This window comes from Sorex araneus, chromosome 6 (genome assembly GCF_027595985.1).
Source record: "Sorex araneus isolate mSorAra2 chromosome 6, mSorAra2.pri, whole genome shotgun sequence".
Lineage (NCBI taxonomy): Eukaryota > Metazoa > Chordata > Mammalia > Eulipotyphla > Soricidae > Sorex > Sorex araneus.
The window spans coordinates 64,464,130-64,478,882 of record NC_073307.1 but is presented as its reverse complement, the minus strand read 5'-3'; the positions used below and the strand labels follow the sequence as shown (position 1 = coordinate 64,478,882).

Genomic DNA, 14,753 nt, shown 5'->3' with positions numbered 1-14,753 from the left:
ACTACATAATGTACCATAGATTACTTATTCAGTCATGTGCTCCTGGACACTTGCGTTTTCCCAAATTTGGGCTATTGGGAGTAGTACTGCAATGAACAGAGGAGTAGGAAGCTGACACAGCAGGGATATGCAGAGGAGACACTACTTACAAGGTGGATACTGGGACAATGGTGGAGCAGAAAGACACAGTTTAAGGCTGTGATCCTGAAATGTTTTACAAATGAAATCCTACCATTCAGTATTATAAATCATGGGGTCTAAAAATTTAAAATAAAAAATAAAACCTTTGTTAGGAATGTCTACTAAGTTTAATAATGAAAGAATTTTTGTTTCACAGTGATTAAGAATCTCCCACAAACAAGTATCGGTCCAGATGAGTTCACTGGTGAGTTCTATCAAATGTTCAAAGAAGATTTAACTGCATTTACTCCTTAAGCTCTTTCAAGATAACCAAGAAATAGGAATCCTTACAAACGTCTTTATTTATTTATTTATTTATTTATTTATTTATTTATTTAGTCACAGTGAGATACACTTACAAAGGTTTCATGTTTGAGTTTCATACAATAATTGAACACCCATCCCTCCACCAGTGTAAACTTTCTACCACCAATGTCCCCAGTATCCCTCTTCCCCCCATCTTTCCCCTCCCCCTGTCTTTATGGCAGACAATTTCCTTCTAACTCTCTACTTTTGGGCATTATGGTTTGTAATACAGATACTGAGAGGCAATCATGTTTGGTCCTTTACCTACTTTCAGCACACATCTCCCATCCCAAGAGATTCCTCCAACAATCATTGACTTAGTGATTCCCTTCTCTATGCCAGCTGCCTTCTTCTCCAGCTCATGAGGCAGGTTTCCAATCATGGAGCAATATTCCTGGCCCTTGTCTCTATTGTCCTGAGTGTTAGTCTCATATTATGTTATGTTATAATTAAGCCTACATTATACTAATACCTAAAGCATTCAGAGACACTTCCAGAAAAGAAAATTTCAATCAATTTCACTTATGAATATTGATGCAAAAATACTTAGCAAAATCTTAGCTAACCAAATCCTACAAAATATCAAAAATACCATGCATCTTGATCAAGTAAGATTCATTCCAGAGATGCAAGGATTATTTGATTCAATATCTGCAAATTAATTAACATAACACACCATGTTGGTAAAAAGAAAGATAAAAAATATAATCATATCAATTGATGTAGAAAAAACCTTTGATAAGATCCAACATCCATTCATGATAAGAATTACCAACTATTTAGGGGTCGAAGGAGTCTTTCTCAAGAGAAGAAAGGCTGTCTACAACAAGCCCAAAGCCAGTAACATCCTTACTGATGGAAAGCTGAAAGAATTCCCTCTGAGATCAGGTACAAGGCAAGAATGTCACTCTCTCCTTTTTATTCAACATAGTATTAGAGCCCTGACTTCTGCAATCAGGCAAAAAAATCAAAGGGATACAAATTGGAAAAGAACTAAAATTATCACTATTTGTAGATGGCATTATTATATACATAGAAGACCCTAAGGAGTCCACAAAAAAGCTCCTAGAAACAATACTGAATCACTTAAGAAAGAGAAGACCTTAGGAAATGGAAAATTATTCCATGCTCATGGATTGGAATAATCAATATTATTAAAATAATCACCCAAACTAGACTATTATATGGATTCAATGCAACCCATATGTAGACAGTATTCTTTTTTTTTATTAGTTTATTTTTAATTAGAGAGTCATCGTGAGGGTACAGTTACAGATCCATACATCTTTGTGCTCATGCTTCCCCCATACAAAGTTCGATAACCCATCCCTTCACCAGTGCCCATTCTCCACCACCAGTAAACCCAACATCCCTCCCCCCCTCCCCAGTCCCGTCTCCCCCCACCCCATCCTGCCACTATGGCAGGGAATTCCCTTTTGTTCTCTCTCTCTGATTAGGTGTTGTGGTTTGCAATAAAGATGTTGAGTGGCCATTGTGTTCAGTCTCTAGTCTGTATTCTGCCCACCTCACCCTTCCCCCACATGACCTCCAACCACATTTTACTTGGTGGTCCCTTCCCTGAGTTACCCAGAATGAGAGACCAGCCTCCAAGCCATGGAGACAATCTCCTGGTACTTATTTCTACTATTCTTGGGCGTTAGTGTAGACAGTATTCTTAAAGGATCTAGAAAGGTCAATCAAAAAGTTTGTATGGAATCATAAAAAAAATAGCTACTAGCCAAAGACATACTGAAAAATAAGAAATTGGTGGATATTTCATTAACTTATTTGGAATTATATTATAAAGCTACAGTGATAAAAACTACATGGCACTGGAATGAGGCTAGGCCCACTAATCAGTGTGCCAGAATCAAATACCCAATGACAAAACCCCATATATATGAATAGTTAATTTTCATTAAGGGAGCTTATAGCATGAAATGGAGTAAAGATAGCCTCTTAAACCAGTGGTAATGGGAAAACTGGATAACTATGTGTAAGAAATTAAGGCTGTATCCATATATTATACCCAACACAAAAGTCAATTCAAAGTGGATCAAAGACCATGAGATCCGACTAGAAACTATAAGGTTCACCGAGGAAAATACAGACAGAATGCTTCAAGACAGGGACCTCAAAAGCATCTTCAGTGACCTGAAAAGGCAATACCAGCAAAGGCAACAAAATGAAAAATAAACAAATGGGACCACGTAAAACTAAAGAATTTCTGCATGGCAAAGGAAACATGGGCTAAAACTAAAAGGCAGATAACTAAATAGGCAAATACCTTGCATTCAATATGTATTGCATTCAATACACCAGGTAAGGTTTGATATTCAAGATATATAAAGTACTCACTGAGATCAGCAACAACAACAAAAAAGTCAAAAATCCTATCAAAAAATCAGAGAGGAAATGAACAGACACTTCTTAGAGGAAGACAGATGGATGGCAGTAGGCATATGAAAAATGCTCAGCACCACTTATCATCGAAATCAAGAGAAATTCTAATCAAGACAATGAGAAACCATCTTACAACTGTGAGAATGACACATATCAAGAATAGTAGAAACAATATTTGGTGGGGATGTGGTGAAAAAAGAACTCTCATCCACTGTTGGTGGGAAGCTGTCTGGTACATGCCCTCTGGAAAACAATATGGAGAGTTCTCATTAAATTTAGAATTGAACTGCCATATTACACAGCAATTGAATTTTTGAGCAGCTAACCCCACGGCATGAAAACAATCGCTCAAAAGGATATATGTACACCATTAATTATTGTTGTACTCAGTACAACAGCTAAGATAAGTAATCGACCTAGGTATCCAATGACAAATGAAAGGATTATGACAATGTTATATATATTGAATCATATGAAAAAGTAAATAAAGCTTTATATTTAGTTTCATTCTTTAAAGTGCAAATATCGCTTACATATTATAAAATCATATATATTGCTTATGTTGATATAGTACATAGGTATTTTTATTTTACTTTCTTCCAGAAAAGATCTAATTATTTTCTTTAAAGAAGAAATTTCAAAAACAAACAAACCCACCTATGTCCCTTAAAGGTATAATGCGGGGCTGAAGCGATAGCACAGTGGGTAAGGTGTTTGCTTTGCATGCAGCCGACCCGGGTTCAATTCCCAGCATCCTATATGGTCCCCTGAGCACTGCCAGGAGTAATTCCTGAGCACAGAGTCAGTAGTAACCTCTGAGCATTGCCGGGTCTGACCCAAAAAGAAAAAAAGAAAAAAAAGAAAGAAAGGTATAATGCCTGTATGGCTAGTAGATAGTTCAAAGATGAATGCCTAACATGTACTCCACCATGTTCAATTCCCAGCACCACATGGTCCCCCAAGCATCACAAGGTATAACCCCGGAGACTGCTCCCTAACCCTGAATGCTTCCAGATAGCACCAGTATCAACTCCAGCATCACCAGGCTTGAGCAGTATCACATCCTTGGATTCATGAATTAGACTGATCACCCAGTTGACCACTAATCACTGATGGGACCTCCAGGCCTTCTGGGCACCAGTGGAGAGAACCTGCTCACCCAAAGCAAAACACAATGCCCGCATTGTTGGAACAACTGCCTGTGTTACATTTCATATCAGACCTCCTTGATGACTTTTATCATTAGTCAAGTGAGTAAACAATATTATACAGGGGAGGAAAATGTGTCAGTGGACTTATTGTTCAGGTCCTTGACTTAGAGCCAAGTATGCACTCCCTCAAGATTACGGGACAGAGGTTGCCTGGCCTGCCACATATTGTGGGACCATATGGTCCACATGCAGGAAACAATGGCCCCAAAAAACTCAGGGCAAAGTTTTTGCCAGACCCAAAATGGACATAAAATAAATCATAATGACAGAATGATGATATTTTATTCCATTTTAAGTGACTCCGAAAGCAGAATTGCTTCTACAGATAATTGTAAATGCTTTTAGCTATGATGTTCCTTTATACAATTAGGCGTTGGAACCACCACACCCTACTTATGCTCCCTTCTCTAGGACGGTTTGTGATATTTAATAATTTTTCTGGTTAAAGAAATCACTAAAACAGAGACTTTGTTCCTTCCTTTATATTGTGTCTCATGAGGGTTCCACACTGAAAGTTTGTGTTATTTTGGGGGCTGGATTGATAACACAGTGGATAGAGCATTTGCCTTGCACATGGCCGACCCTGGTTCAATTCCCAGCATCCCACATATGATCCCCCGAGCACCGCCAGGAGGAATTCCTGAGTGCATGAGCCCGGATTAACCCCTGTGCGACTCTGAGTGTGCCTAAAAAGCACACACACACACACACACACACACACACACACAAGTTTGTGTTCTTTTGTAAATTGACAGCACTGAGTATTAAGATTCAAGGTGTGAAAACCGAAAGACTCAAAGAGAGTATTTTAAACACTTTTAAATCATAATAGATATTTTTTTCCCTGATGGGTACTGACTAAAGAGAGAGGCTGAGTACCTTCAAACTACTGTTTAGAGGTGATGCATTTTCCTGAGCCAGTTTCAGATGCTAGGATCTAGTTTCCCAGTTCTTAAGGCATTCAAGAAAGTCACCCATCATCCCAGCATCACTGAAATTCTCTGGACCCTTGACAGATACCGTGGAGCTAAAGATGTTGTTTTTGACTCTTGTTGACACATATCAAGCTGACAAGCCACTCACCAATTCAGGAATTCTTGTCTCTGTCCCAGAGTTGTCAGTTATGTGATGAAGTATTGACTGGCAGAAAATTGTTGCTGCATGGCATTATTTTTCTTAGTTTCAAGAAATTTGTCTTGTTTTGAGTAAAATTAAAATTACAGAGTTTGTTATCATAGGGTGTTAAAAGTTTTAAGTGGTTGGATTTTGTATAGTATTGTCTAAATACCTGTTTTTTCTCTGCTCTGTTTCTTTTCTCTATTTCGGTCCCCCAGAGATTTTAATAAGGCATAGTTTATCCACCCTTTTGTCCTCTAACTCACAAAAGTCATTTTGGAGAGTAAACCTTGTTCAAAGAATGTCCTCATACTTTTCACCTCATAGGTGCTCTCCATATTTCTGTAATCCTACTGAAGCTATAAGTCTATCAAAGATATACATATAGATGTGAGGGTATATATATACATATATATAATTAAATGCAGTTTAGTTGAGCAACTAGACTGATACTATTTGCAAGGAAAAAGACCAATTGCTAAAATTTGAATGAAATCCAAGAACATTGTAGTGAATAGAAAATATGTTCTGAAAACACAACATTTTTTCTGATACCATTGGTGTAACATTCTCAAAATGATGGGGAATATCTAGGTTAGGGAGGAACAGGTGAGTAAGATGATAAGGGAGTAGCATAATGGTGATCTGAGCAGCTGTGGAAATACTTCGTTGTGGCATGGTTGCACAAACATATATGCATTTGATAAAATGATATAAAAATTATTATGCCAACGTCAATTTCCTGGCCATGATATTGTATTAAAATGATGTCTAATATAACCACTAGAACAAAGTTGGGGAAAGGTATAGGGGGTTCTATACTACCTTAACAATTTCTTGTGATACACAATTACTTCAAAATCAACATGTTAAATATATGTTAATAATATGAACTCACTTCTCTGGAAAGCCAGTACATTTAAGTTTAGGATAGAGACAGGTATTTTAAAAGTCAGATATATGTTTAGGTGTACTATTACTAAAGAATTTCCTAAAGAAACCAACAGGAGTGAAATGCTAATGAAATATGTTCTCAAGACTATAATAAAGTCACTCCACTTGTGCAATGCCCTGAACGACTTGTCTGTTTTCAGGCATTTACAAAGAAGCTGTAAACAGGCATTTCTAGGTATGTCACTTCAACAATGGAGGCCAGTGTGGTCAGAAAGTTTACAAGAGCATTCTGCATACATGTGCCATGTTATTCCCACCTGGAAAAAATCCAGCATGTCAGACCATGACATGGTAGCCCCATGCACTATGCAGAAAACAGTCCTTAAAACAGAGAAGGTCCCCAGAGCTTTGTTCTTCAGTGAACACTTCCTTCGGCCCTATTTTTTACAGTTCTTTGCCACTTCTCCCCAGTTCATTGCACTCACTCCCGTGGTCCATCTAAATGAAGTTCCATGAAAGATAGGCAAACCTGTGGTAAGTGAGGTGTCCCCAAAGCGGCAGTCTCCTGAGGTCCTCCCTGGGAGCCACGCAGGGCCCAGTTCATTCTCCCGTTGGCCCAGACATGCCCCCGGGGCTGTGCAGGACACCACTGTCACCGGAGAGCCATCAGTCCCCAGCAGTCGCCGGAGATGCTTCTGCGTGGCCTGCGGCACTGCAAACAGAGGGTAGCCTGGCCAGCTGTTGGCCTAAGTTTCCTCTTGGCGAATTGCATCTTTTTCCTTCTTTTTTCTTTAACATTTTTATAGGACTGTGAGTGTACCTAGCGTTATCACTTTATGCCAAAACAAAGAACAAAGTCCTATCCTGAGGAGTATGCCATGCAAAAAGCGTGAATGACGCAAGGCAAAATGACAGGACAAACACTGGGTGGAGAGAAAAAAAAGAGTACTGGTGAAAGGGAGAATCAGCAAGACTTGAAGGACAGATTAAATTAGGATCAGAAATCTCAAAGCAGCAGGCAAAAATAATAATTCCCAAGTATAAATAGTACGGATAAAAGTTTTGAAGTGTTTGTCATACACCACAATTATCCTTGTACTAACTATATAAGGTAAGAATTATAATAGCATCAAATTGGAAAATAAGGTCACTTCTAATTGTTTACGAAGCCTTCCTCAATGCTTTAGCAGTCCAACAAGTCTAGGCACTTAACAGATATAAACTCATTTAACCCTCACAGCATCCTTATGAAAAATAGGAACCGTTTCCCTTGTTTTGCAGATAAAGTGAAAGAAGTAGTCAGGGTAAGTAACCTGCTCAAATTAAATCAGGTAGAAAGTGGGAAAACCAATATTTGAACCCAAGAAGTTCAAATGATTCGGCCATGATCTGACTCCATACAACCAATCCCCTAAACCTGAGCTAAATTGTGTGTAATACATGTGAAATAAATAGCTTAATTTGATTTTTAAATGTTTATCTGGGTTACAATGAGGCAAAACTTCACTTTATAAAGTCCAATTCCCCTAAAATAATCTAAAAAAAGAAATAAAATGAGAGAGTCTTGCCTCATATTATTCTGTGCCTATTGTACAACCATAACAAGCACTGTGGAGGCAGTAGGGTCACAGCAGTAAAAAAGAGTAAAAATGTTTTTAAAAAGCAAGATTACTGGAGACAATTATCATTTTAATGATATACGAGATTTATTGGGAGCAATAATCTCAAATAGTCAACAGGAAATGATAGACTTTCATTCTTCTATAAGGAATGAGATTATTCTAGTCTGGACTATTTTGTATGACTATTATTTAGCCCTTTGCTCATTTCTTCTCCTCTGTTTCCTTTATTTTAATTCTGACAATAGGAAGAAAACATAATAACAAAGAACATTTAGTAAAGACATTTCATATCTCAAAAGCATTCTGGGAGTTGGAGAGATAGAGCAAGAATCAAGGCATTTGCCTTTCAACTGGCTTAACTGGATTAATCCTCAAAATGACATATGGTCTCCTGAGCACTGCCAAGAGGAAGCCTTCAGCACTGCTGGGTATGGCCCAAACTACCCCATTTTTAAAATTCGTTGAGTAGCAGGAAGAATTGTAGCAATCGGTAATATTACCTGTCACATATAGGGTATTTGTTATGATCAGTCATTATTATAAACATTTTACATTTATTAATTCATTTATACTCATAATAATACTCTGAGGTAGATATTATTGTGACTTATTTTTATAGCATAATAAATCAATGTTCAGAAATATTAGAAATTTTCCCAAGGATATGTAACTAATAAGTGGATGATTTGAGTTTCTGATTATTTGTAATTTCCATTAACCCTTTAATTTCCATTTCTATTAACAAGATAACAAAAGAAAAAAATCTCTGCATTACATGATGAAGATGCCTGCAGACCTCTGAGCCTGGAATGAAAAACAGGCATTAAAGGTCTATAAAGAAGGAAGATGCTTTGGGAGTTATCTTTCCAAAGTCTGTTTTCAAGGGTCAGAATCTTAGCTGCCATAAGCATCTGCTTTAGAGATCCGAGGATGACATTTGCAATCGTCATTCCTGTCCCCATCTCAGGTTACTTTTATATCCATATTTACTTTCGGACCTCCTTTATAACGCACTTAAATTTTAAAAAATAAAATTGAACAAAGCAGTAGATCTTCCTCCCCATGCTCCTCCAGAAGGCATAGAAGAATATTTGTTTGGATTTTTATATGATTATAGAGATTGTATCTTTAATGAAGACAGAATTATCCCCTTGAGAAAAATAATGTGGTTTTCCCACATGAGGGATAAAAAAAAAACCTAATATTTCCATTGAGTATGACTTATTAAACCATAGCATTAAAAGAAGACTTTAAAAAAAGCCTACAGTTCTTTATTATAGGACCATAATAAAGTGATAAAATAATAAAAACTGTATTGCTAATTCCTGTATTCTATCATCTGTTCCCTGCTAGCACAGTTCTACTTAGGAATTGATGGGTGTGGCAGGACTGTGGCACATCTGCAGAGTGGTGTGTGCAGGGGCTCCCGGGCCACACTTCCCTGCATTTGCCACTTCCCAGAATTCAATTCTTCTATTACCAAAGTGCTAAGTACATCTCACCAGCTACTTTTTCTGATTAGGACTCTGTTGAACATCTGCTCTCACTACGTCCACTTTTTGTGATTTTTAAAAGCAATCTCAGGTATCACCACAATTTGAAATGTCCTCTGACCCCCTTCCAAAGCCAGGTTCCTTGACAGAGTGCTTAAATCTGATTTTTTTCTTAGAATTCAACCAAGTTAGTATAACTGATTATTCATTTTTCTCTCTACAAGAATAATTCATTTCAATAATCATTCATAATAAAACACTTAGTAAAATGGAGGCTGAAGGAATTTTTCTCAACATAGTTAAAGCCAATTGCTCACAGCAAACATCATACCCAATAGTGAAACACTGGGATCTAGGATCAGCACAAGACAAGCTTCCCACTCTCATCACTATCGTTCAATTTAGTATTTGAAGTCCTTGTCAGGACAATTAGGCAAGATAAGGACACTGAGATTTGAAAAACAGTCAAATGCTCACTATTTGCAGATGGTCTGATACTATACTTAAAAAAACCCTATAGGCTCCACACAAAAAGTTTCCAGAAATAATAGACTTGTACGACAAAGTTGCAGGTACAAAATAAATGCACAGATGTAAATAAATTTTCTATATGCAAATAATGAAACAATGAGATAAAAATACCCACGACATTTTCAAGAGATATAGATTGAACCGTTGAAATAAAACACTGTGTCAATTAGCCAAAACAATCCTAGGAAAAACATAGGAGACTTCTCTTTCTCGAACTCTAAGCCATACTATAAAGCTATAGAATTAAAACAGTATGGTAAAGAAATGATGACAGACTCTCAGATCAGTGGAACTGGGTGTCCAGTGTCAGATGCTAAGGTAAATGTACAGTTAATTTTGGATAAAGGGGCAAAAAAAATTAACTGGAGATAGGAGAGCTTCTTCAACGAATTGTACTGGGAAAATTGGTCAGTTATATGTAAAAAACAATGAACTCATACCCCTTTTAAGACCTAAACAAAACTCAAATTAAAATACATTAAATATCTTTATATCAAACCTGAATCTATAAGTTATATTGAGGAAAACATAGGTAGAACACTTTATAGCATTGAAGCAAAAAATATTTTCTTTTTTTTTTCTTTTTTTTTTCTTTTTGGGTCACACCCAGCAATGCACAGGGGTTACTCCTGACTCATGCACTCAGGAATTACTCCTGGCAGTGCTGGGGGACCATATGGGATGCTGGGAATCGAACCCGGGTTGGCCGCGTGCAAGGCAAACGCCGTGCTATCGCTCCAGCCCCAAAGCAAGAAATATTTTCAATGATTCAATTCCACTAACCAAACTAACTGAAGTAAAGATAAACAAATGAGACTACATAAAAACAAGAAACTCCTGAATCACAAAAAAAGGGTAAAGATAAACAGAAGTAAAACAGACTAGGTTGGATTATTAGTCCACAATTCATCTAATAATAATATTAATATCCAAAACATAGAAAGCACCAGTAGAAAGTAGAACTTCCTATGGAAAAAACAGGAAACCAAACCCCATCAATAAATGGAGGAAAGAAATGAACAAAAACATCCTCAAAGAAGACATAGAGATGACCAAAAGTTACATGAAAAGAATGCTCTGTATGCTTCATTATCAGGAAATGCAAATTAAAACATTAGCGATCTATCATTTTACACAGGTGACAGTGGCACACATCACAAAGGCTGGGGGCGGCAGACGTGTTGGCAAGGACGAAGGGGAGAAATATAACTGCTGATGGCAATCTCAACTGGTCCACCGCTCTTTTTAAATAATGTGGACACTTCTCAAAAATCTGGGATTGAGTTTCCATTGATCCAGAATTCCCCTTCTTGGGACCCAAAAATTCTATTCAGAAAAGACATCCCCACTCCTATGTTCATTGCAGCACTGTTCACAATACCCAGTATCTGGAAACCAAGGTCCAAGAACAGACAACCAGATCAAGAAACTTTGGTACATATAAAATATTATTATTTGGTGTATATTGGAATACTATTGAGCTATAAGAAAAGACAAAAAACATACAATTTTCTGCTACTTGGATGTACCTTGAGATTATCATGCTGAGTGAAGTTAGCTTAAAGGAGCAGAGCAGACACAGAATGATCTCACCATATTCAGTATTAAAGAAATATAGTAGGGGGCTAACAAATGCCTAAAGGCAAAAAAAAACCAACCCTGAGAAGTGGTCTTCAGTAGAAAGTTTACCATGAGAAGGAGTGGGACAGTGGTGCAGGGAAGTTCACACTATGAGGGGATGTGCTCAAGTGATTATGCAAGACTCTATCATTGATGGGATTGCAAACAAGTGCCTAAAATAAAATTAAAATCAATTTTAAGAGCAGTTATAAAATTGAGTAGAGGGGCTTTGAGTGGTCAGATGCAACAACAGGTAGCAGAAATGGTGAAAACTACACACAAACAGATGTATAAAGCTAAGGTTAATATGATTAAGCAATGATAAATCAGTAAAAATGAAAAACATATTATTTAATATATTACTATTTATATGTATCAAATATTTATCCATTAAATAGTTACTATATATCAAAGTAATTAATTTGCATAGGTAAAAGGGCGTAATTTTTTTAAATAGTGTAGTTAGAAAATGTAAGTTAGCACAAAAGATAGGGGGAACGAACTGACCCATTGATATATCAGAAACTCAACAAAAGTGAAGTGTGGCATAAAAAAATAAACATTTGACACAGTGGTCCACAACCTAGTATATTTATTATCCTTTATAATTTGATAAACTGACAGGTAACCAGAGGCAAACGTCTTAAATGGTCTTTATTTGAAAAATCCAGTCATAGCACTTCAAAGATTCAAAGTTCAGCCTGTAACTGTATGGGCACGTATTTAGCTTTGTTAGGGAAAAAGTTAGTCCATATTAGACCAAGAAGTCATTTTGGGTTCCTAAAAGTCATATGTCAGTGCTGTCCATGATCAATTGCAAAATGAATTGTATATCTGTAATGAACAACAGTGAATGCTCAGCTCTGGTGGTGCTGCAAGTGTATTAAATTTACACATCAAAACCACAAAATTAATATTATTTCTAATTACATTACCTAAATTCCAATAAACATAACTACTTTAAAAAACATAAAAATGACAGTTTTAATCATGGTGTGTAACATTTTAAAAAATCAATTGAAGAAAAGAATGATTAAATAGATATAGGAACTAAGAAAACTAGGGAAGAGAGGAGAGGAAAGAATAATGTTATATGGATCCTGAAAGACAGGTTGAGGAATTGGAAAAGTAGTTCTGCAACTGGAAAATAATTCCTTCAATCGTACTGCAAACCTAATACCTCAATAACATGAATAAGAAATTAAAAAGAATGATTAATGCCCAAATAGGACACCCATAGATGTTCTATGTTCTTCAAACTATGTAACTCCATTTACTTTAAGCAGAAAAAAATTTATCTTGTACTGGAAATGGGTATGCTTACTTTCATTTAACTTCAAATGGGTATAATAATAGAATCCATCCCAGAGGCAGTTCTGAAGACGTTAACATAGAAGAATGAGGAACATCTAGAGATTATAATGATTTTTAGTTTGCTTTCTATTCCTGTAGCCAGGAAACCTAGTTCTCCTGGCATAAAATCGTCCCAATTTTGAGCTTCCTGTCTCTGAGCTCATAGTATCCAGTAATTTGGAAAGTTCAATTATTCTCTTCAGAATCTCTGTTTTTACAAACTTCTATCTAGAACACGAATTTGCTCTCAGTTCACTCCTGTTGAGTCTATAGGGGTGTGCACTGACACTGTCACACACTTCTCTTGTTCCAACTGAGAATCTACCAAGGTCGCAAATTCTTTAAAGACTTGTGATGGAGACCAGAAGAAAATAAGGACAGAAAAGAAACTATGGAATACTCCCTAACCCCAGTCCATCCAGAAACCTCCATTTTCGCAAAAGCTAAGGCCTATAATGGTCTATAAGGTCTATAGGAGTTGAAACAAATCCAAACTATTACCTTCAGTATGGACTAGCTCAGGAAATTGTGTCTGTATCAGAGGTGCAGTGTGCTCTATTTACAAAAGACAATTTAGTCACGGTGACTGTGTCTCTATCGCCCAAAAGCAAATAAAGGTGAGTGTAGAAAACCAGGAGATCCATCCGAGGTAGAAGCCAGCAAATTGTTCTCACTCGTTTTCTTTTTTTTTCTTTTCTTTTTTTAAATAACATTTTATTTAAAGAACTGTGATTTACAAAGTCATTGAGAACTGAGTTTTAGGCATATAATATTTCTCTTTATTTTTGCCTCTTTTTTGATCACACTTGGCGATGCACAGAGGTTACTCCTGGCTCATGCACTCAGGAATTACCCCTGGCGGTGCTCGGGGGACCATACGGGATGCTGGAGATGAAACCCCCAAGTGCAAGGCAAGCGCCTTACTGGCTGTGCTATTGCTCCAGCCCCCAAGGCATATAATATTTCAATACCAATCCTACTAGTTTCAATTTCCCTCCACCAGTGTTCCCAAACTCTCAAAACCCCAACCCCATTCCCTCATCACTTCCCTTTCTCATTCCCCACCCCCTACGCCCCATTTCTTTTCTCCTCTGCCCTTTCTTTCTTCTCTGGGTCAAGGGTGATCTGGGCACCCCCTTTTTGATTAATCATGCAATTTGCTGCAACCTGGTTGGAATTAGGGAAGATCTAGTTTTCCTAAGGAGAGAAGTCGCTGCACTTTCTCCTGCAACAAAGAAAGCACTGGAGACTAGTGGGGAAGAGAACAAATGACTGAACACGTCTGTGAAAATTGACAGGTCATGGTATGCTTGAACGGATCGCAGCAACCCCATTCACCTTTAAGACCTCCATCCCGCTACCCTGCCCTCAGATAAATGGATGGATAAATAAATGACTAGATAGATGGGTAGATAAATGGGTAGATAGATAATGGGTGGACAGAAAGAAAAAAAGAAAGAAAGAAAGAAAGAAAGAAAGAAAGAAAGAAAGAAAGAAAGAAAGAAAGAAAGAAAGAAAGAAAGAAAGAAAGAAGAGAGAGAAAAAGAAAGAAAGAAAGAAAGAAAGAGAAAGAGAAGAAAGAAAGAAAGAAAGAAAGAAAGAAAGAAAGAAAGAAAGAAAGAAAGAAAGAAAGAAAGAAAGAAAGAAAGAAAGAAAGAAAGAAAGAAAGAAGGAAAGAAGGAAAGAAAGAAAGAAGGAAAGAAAGAAAGAAAGAAAGAAAAGCACCTTTGGGATTAGGAACTGGCTTCAAGGGGTCTAAGCCATAGAGCAGCTGGTAGGGCTTGATCCCCCGCACCCATATATACCCTCACCCGAGCATGCCTGGAGTGACCCCTGAACAAGGAGCGAGTAAGCCCTGAGTACCGCGCCTGCCAAGAGTGATATCCGAGCACAGAGCCAGAAGCCTGGGCATCCCCGGGTGTGCCACAAGAGACAGGCAGACACACAACAAACCAGCCTCCTCCACTGCTGGCCCCATGTCCTAAAGATTCGGTGGGAAATCGCGCCTTCTGAGCGCCCACCCT

The 14,753-nt window shown here is 37.5% G+C and overlaps 1 protein-coding gene across 2 annotated transcripts in view; it reads right to left on the bottom strand.

The window, feature by feature from the left end:
• The window catches only part of SLC38A4 (solute carrier family 38 member 4), a 94,974-nt gene that overhangs the window by 78,800 nt on the left and 1,421 nt on the right, over window positions 1-14,753 (bottom strand). The gene's annotated exons all lie outside the window — the stretch shown is intronic.